Raw genomic sequence first — 6,000 nt, 5'->3', positions numbered from 1 at the left:
CAGGGCTACACAGAGAAACTCTGTCTTGAAAAAACAAACAAACAACAACAACAATTTAAAAAAGAATCACCTAGGGTCCCTCTGGCTGTTCTGGATGTAGATCAGGTTGATCTAAAGCAGCCCCTTAGTCTCTTTTACGTGTGTGGGTATTTTGGCTGCCTGCATATGTGTGAACCATGCGTGTCACTGGTGAGGGTAGACCCAGAAGTGGGCATTGGATCCTGTGGAACTGGCATTACAGATGGTTATGAGTTGCAATGTGGGAGCTGGGATTTGAACCAGGGTCCCCTGGAAGACCAGCCAGTGCTCTAAACTGCTGAGCCATCTCTCCATTCCATTCTTTAGAGTAAGTACGCTTGGCCACAGGAGGCCCAGGTGGGAGCTGGGCAGACCTCGTGCTGATTCTGCTTTGGAGAAAGGATGAGCCTCTGTTGGAGCGGAACAGGGGTTTGCCCCTCTTTCAGGAGGTTTTAATTTCAAGATTTCTCTGGCTGCTCAGAAATAGCATGTGGGGTGGGGATGGGGGTGGGGGACTTGGCGCCAGCTCTGGGCCCTGGAGATCCTTTACAGCTGTCTCCCCCCCCTCTTGGGGGTGGGATGGGGGACAGGGTTTATGGTAGCAGCTGCACAGTGAAAAATAGCCAAGCTCGTAAACCGGCCTTCCCAGGAACACTGGTGCCAGAGGTGCCTGTGACGTCTGTCTGTTGCTCCCTGGAAGGACCTGGGGTGTGGAGGGGGGTGGAGGTGGGGGGAGGGGGGCTTCTTCCTCAGGGCTTCAAGATCCTCCGTCAGTCAAGGGAACTGGAGGGGGACAGGGGCTTAAGCTAGGTGGTAGAAGGCAGGGGATATAGTAGGACCTGGGCCTCTGCTATTGCCAGGGCTCCTCCCTCCCAGAATGAGGTGGGGCTTGTGAGTGTGAGCGTGGGTGGGGGGAGGGGGATGGCACAGTGACAGGAACACAGGGTTGGGATCTCAATGCTGTCTCCCAGCTGTGTGTCTTTGGGCAAGTCACTTGACCCCTCTGGGCTGCAATGGGCTTGTCTGAAATGAGAGTGATGGCCCAGGTGAGAACTGAGTCTCTTCAGGGATCAGGCCTCCTGAGGGTGTTTGGTTGTGATGGGGAGAAGGCTGCCCCTCTTCTATGAGGCTCTGGGCCTGAGTCTTAGAGACTCTTAAAGCAGCTCTTCCTTGGGGCAGCCAAAGGGTCCTGAGGGCTGGGGTGTCAGAGCTGAGGCTGCCTCATGGCAGTTCAAAGACCCTATGCATGGGGGTGGGTTTAGAGACTGGCCGAGCAAAGACTGGCCCTCTGAACCGCACATCCCTGGGTGCCTGTGGAGTGTTCAATGAGGTCAAGGGTCACAGCTCAGCTGTTTCTTGTCTTCCCTTGGGGATGAGGTGACCGTGACCAGTGCTTGAATGTTGTCTGGGTCAGCAGCTGGAGACATGTCTGGCCCTAGGGATGGGGGAGACCTTGCCCCACTGGGCCAGGTGCCAAGCTGTTTGTAGGGGAGTTGAGGGACCCTGGGGTTAGTTTTCAGGGAACCTGGGTTGTGTTCCTAGAAGTCTGGGAGGGGACAACCTCCAGGCACAATTGAGGTAGAGTGTGAGGTGTCTGCCACAGGTCCCCAAGGACCTGGGTTAAATCTCAAAGTTTAATCCATGCCCTGACCTAAGCAGTTTGTGCCCCTAGCTTGGAGCCTCCAGACGGCACGCCTGCGAGGGCATGCTGGGAGGCTCGCCTGGAACCTTCTGCGGGATATTTTTGTGCCGTTACTGCTTGCAGTAGTGGGGGCTCTCATGGGGGTGCTGTGGGTCCCTCCACCCCCGAGCTTCATGACTTTTCCTTCCAACCCTGCTAATCAGGAGTGTGGCACTCCTTTGAAAGCTGGGCCCATAGATGAGGAGTTGGGGGCAGATTGGTGACAATGAGTTGGATATTCCCTGTACCTCCTCCTGGGCAAGCTGTGCTTGAAGCTCCAGGCCCCCAGCCCCACAGCTCTGTCTTCCCTTAACATTTAGGTCTCACTTTAGAATCTCCACCCCTTCTTGGGCACCACCACAGACTAGGAATGGCAATCGGCTGCTTGCTTTTGTTTGTTTAGAGACAGGGTGTAGCTCAGCGCAGTCTGAAGCTCTGGATCCTCCTGCCTCAGCCTCCCCAGTGCTGGGATAATGCTCTTCTTTGTGCACTCGGCTCCTCACAAAGCTGAGAGAAGGGCGGAGGTCACTGACCTTCTGCCAAGGAAAGACCCAGAAGTTCAGGGAGGTGACGTCACCTGCCCAAAGTCACACAGCCAGAAAGTGTCTGAGCCAAGTTTAACTCGTGGGTGGTTGAACTCTACAGTCAGTTTCCTGCACTTACTCCGGTGGTTTGAGAAAAATGAGTTAGTGAATGAACAGGCAGATGAGTGAATGGGATGAGTGGGTCAATGGATGAATGGATGGATGAGTGAATGAATGAATGGCTGAATGAATGGATGGATGAGTGAATGAATGAATGGCTGAATGAATGGATGGATGAGTGAATGAATGAATGGATGGATGGATGACTAAATGGGTGAATGAATGAATGGATGGATGAATGAATGAATAAATAAACAGATGGATGGCTGAATGGCTGAATGAATGAATGAATGAATAAATAAATGAATGGGTGAATGGCTGAATTGGTGAATGAATGAATGGATGAGTGAATGAATCTCTGAATGGGTGAATGGCTGAATGGGTGAGTGCTTTGAGGGAAGGAACCCAAAACCAGTGAGCTCAGACTTCCTCAGGATCCCGGGCAGCCTGTGGTAACTTTGCTGTTTGTCTCTTGTGGTTTGCCAGAGAGTCTTCAAAGGCTCTGACTGGAGCTGGCTTCTCACCAGGCTCTTCCTGTCTGTCTGCTCACATGGTGCAGTTGCCCTCAGGCCTCTAACCTCCAGGGGTGCACCCATGTGGCAGAGTGCGTGGCAGCCTAGCACCTTGCATGGGTACCCATCTTCCTCTTATGGTAGGGAAACTGCTGAGTGGCCTACTCTCGGGGCCAGTGAAGGATGAAGCCTGGGTTGGATCCCAGATGCAGCATGTGGGTGAGAGTCCAGGGCTCTGGAGCCCACCCCTCCACCCTGAGGTTTTTCAGAGATCTATGATGGAGGTGGGTCCTTGGGTAGGCCCTGGTCATGGGCAGGGACCCCTGGGAGAAAGAAAGGGCTGGCCTCTGCCCCTTGTGTGGCTGGGTCCTCTGGATCAAGTCAGTAGTTGCATCTCTGATTTAGGGGAGAATGAAGATTGTCCTGGATTTAGCCAGGGATAATCCCAAGTGTCCCCCAGACCCATTTCCACAGGAGATGTTGTTAAGTTGGGGCTGAAGGCTGCTATAGGCACTCTTTGCTAAGCAAAATCACGCAGCCCTTCCATGAGAAATTGTCTCCATCTTCTGGAATCCACGGGCGAGTGACCAAACCACTTCCGCCCTCCCTCTTCAGGCTCCCACCTCCCCCAGTTGCCTAAGCAACTTTCTCCACTATCCAACAACCCTGAACACTGGGGATGTCCTTATCCTGTCTAGCTCAAAGGTGAGCATCTCAAACTCAAGGGCCCATTTCCTCACAGCCCAGTCTATGCAGAACTGTGTTGGAGACCTACCTAGTTCAGCATCAGGGACAGCCCTGCCGGGGTTTTGCCTCTCCCATGACTCTCAGCGCATGTTGCCTTGGCCTTGTTCTCTGCACATCCGATTGGTGGGGGGCAGTCAATCCTCCTGGGAGGTGGTTGGCATTGGTGAGTGAAGATCAGAAAATCTTTTCTAGAAATGTGTTCAGAAATGCCCACGTGTCTACACCGGGGTGCACACTGAAGGCCGGCTGTGTTTGCATTGTTTAGAATGACTGAGAACAGGGAAATGGGATGACAGAGAAATGGTAGCTTCAGCCAGGGCTGGTTGAGGACCGGACTCTGATCCCCTCCTTGCTTTGTCTTTCAACCTGCCCCTTGCAGCCCGCCTGCTTCAAGCCCTCAGTGGAGCCAAAGGTGCTCTTCTAACCCGAATGCCTTCATTCCATGAGTCCTGGGGTTACAGGCATGAACCACAAACACTGAGTTCTGTGTGATGCTGGGGATGGAACCCAAGGCTTCACACATGCCAAGCAAGAACCCTACGGGGTAAGCTACAGCCCCAGCCCTAGAAACTGATTCTCTAACAAAGATATTCAGAGAGCTTTGCATCTGGCTCTCTGGTTGGAACAGAAACAGTCTTTATTTCACACAAATGGTTATATGTAAGAAGCTGCTGTGGGTTTGGTTGAGTTCATTTTTTGTTTTGTTTTTTAAAGATTTATTTATTTTATGTATATGAGTACACTGTCACTGTCTTCAGACACACCAGAAGAGGATGTCGGATCCCATTACAGATGGTTATGAGCCACCATGTGGTTGCTGGGAATTGAACTCAGGACCTCTGGAAGAGCAATCAGTGCTCTTGACCACTGAGCCATCTCTCCAGCCCTGTCTTGTTTTTCAAGACAGGGTTTCTCTGGGCAGCCCTGGCTGTTGAGGAATTCACTCTATAGACCAGGCTGGCCTTGAACTTGTGATCCGCCTGCCTCTTAGGTTGAGGTCATTTTATGACAAGAAAATTCGAGATTCTCTTTCCCCCCTCTGAGGCAGTACCACAGGGCATCCAGCTGGCACTCAGGGAAGACACTGTGGCTCTAGGATCAGAGGGGCTACCCGCCTATGGGGCAGATTCAGACTTCTCCTGTCCTGGGCTGTAGGTGACCGTGGATGGGCATGTGTCTTGGAGTGTGTGGGAGCGTCTGTGATAGTCAAGTTACAGGACCCTGTGGTGCATATGTAATGGAGAAGGTGGAGGAGGGGAGGGGAGGAGCTACGGTAGTCCTGGGTTCAGGGGGGATGTGTGGTACCCTGAAGGTGATGCTGGCGATTGTAATCTTTGTGTGGCTGGCTGGTGACAGGTAAATGTGAGGGGCCATGATGGCCTTCACAGTAGCGATGGCTGAGTGTACTCTCTGCGCCTGTTGTCCATGTTTCAGTGTTTTGCTAGTGAGGAGATATTGTAGCAGGAACAGAGGAGCAGCCTCTATGTAAATGCTGGGGACCCGGGCAGCTACAAAAGCATCTCCTGCAGGAGGACCTAATTGAGGACTGCCTTGCAGACAATGTCAGCCAATCAGGAGCTGCTGTTTAAAAGAGATGCTTTCTTGGGACCAATGAGGGCACGGGTGGAAGGTATTAAAGGAGCTTGCAGCAGCATTCAGATGAGCTTGCTGTAGCGTTTCTCACCTGCTCCTGAGTCTGTTGTTGACTCCACACCACCTCATCTCCAACCCCCAATAGCAGGTAGGGTAGGGCAGAGAGCTGTCCAGGGCAAAGGGCAACCAGGTGTCAGCTGTTGTTCATAGCAAATGACCTTTTCAGAGGTAAGGATACCTTTTCCCACTGATAGATTGCTAGGATTTCGTGTCACTGGTGGCCACTGTCTTAGGGTCACTGTTGCTGTGACCAATCACCATGTTCACCAGGAGGAAAGGGATTTGTTTCATTCACAGGTCCACAGTGTTGCTCATCACCAAAAGCAGTGAGGGCAGGAACTCACACAGGGCAGGAACCTGGAGGCAGGAGCTGATGCAGAGGCCATGGAGGGGTGCTGCTTACTGGCTTGTTCCCCATGACTTGCTCAGCCTGCTTTCTTATAGAACCCAGGACCACCGGCCCAGAGATGTCGACACCCGCAGTGGGCAGGGCCTTCCCCATCAATCACTAGAACTTGGGATGGCTCCGCCCACTGTGGGCAGGACTCTCCCTCATCAATCACTAATTGAGAAAATGCCCTACAGCTGGATCTCATGGAGGCATTTTCTCAGTTGAGGCTCCCTCCTCTCTGATGACTCTAGTTTGTATCAAGTTGACAGAAAACCAGCCAGGACAGTCACCGAAGTTTAGCAAATGCTTTCCAGTCTCTACTGGAACACAGCTCTTCCTCACGGGGGAGGCTGG

The sequence above is a fragment of the Mus caroli genome, chromosome 5 (genome assembly GCF_900094665.2).
Source record: "Mus caroli chromosome 5, CAROLI_EIJ_v1.1, whole genome shotgun sequence".
In the NCBI taxonomy this organism is placed as follows: domain Eukaryota; kingdom Metazoa; phylum Chordata; class Mammalia; order Rodentia; family Muridae; genus Mus; species Mus caroli.
The sequence above is the reverse complement of the archived record's forward strand: the minus strand, read 5'-3'. Positions refer to the sequence as shown.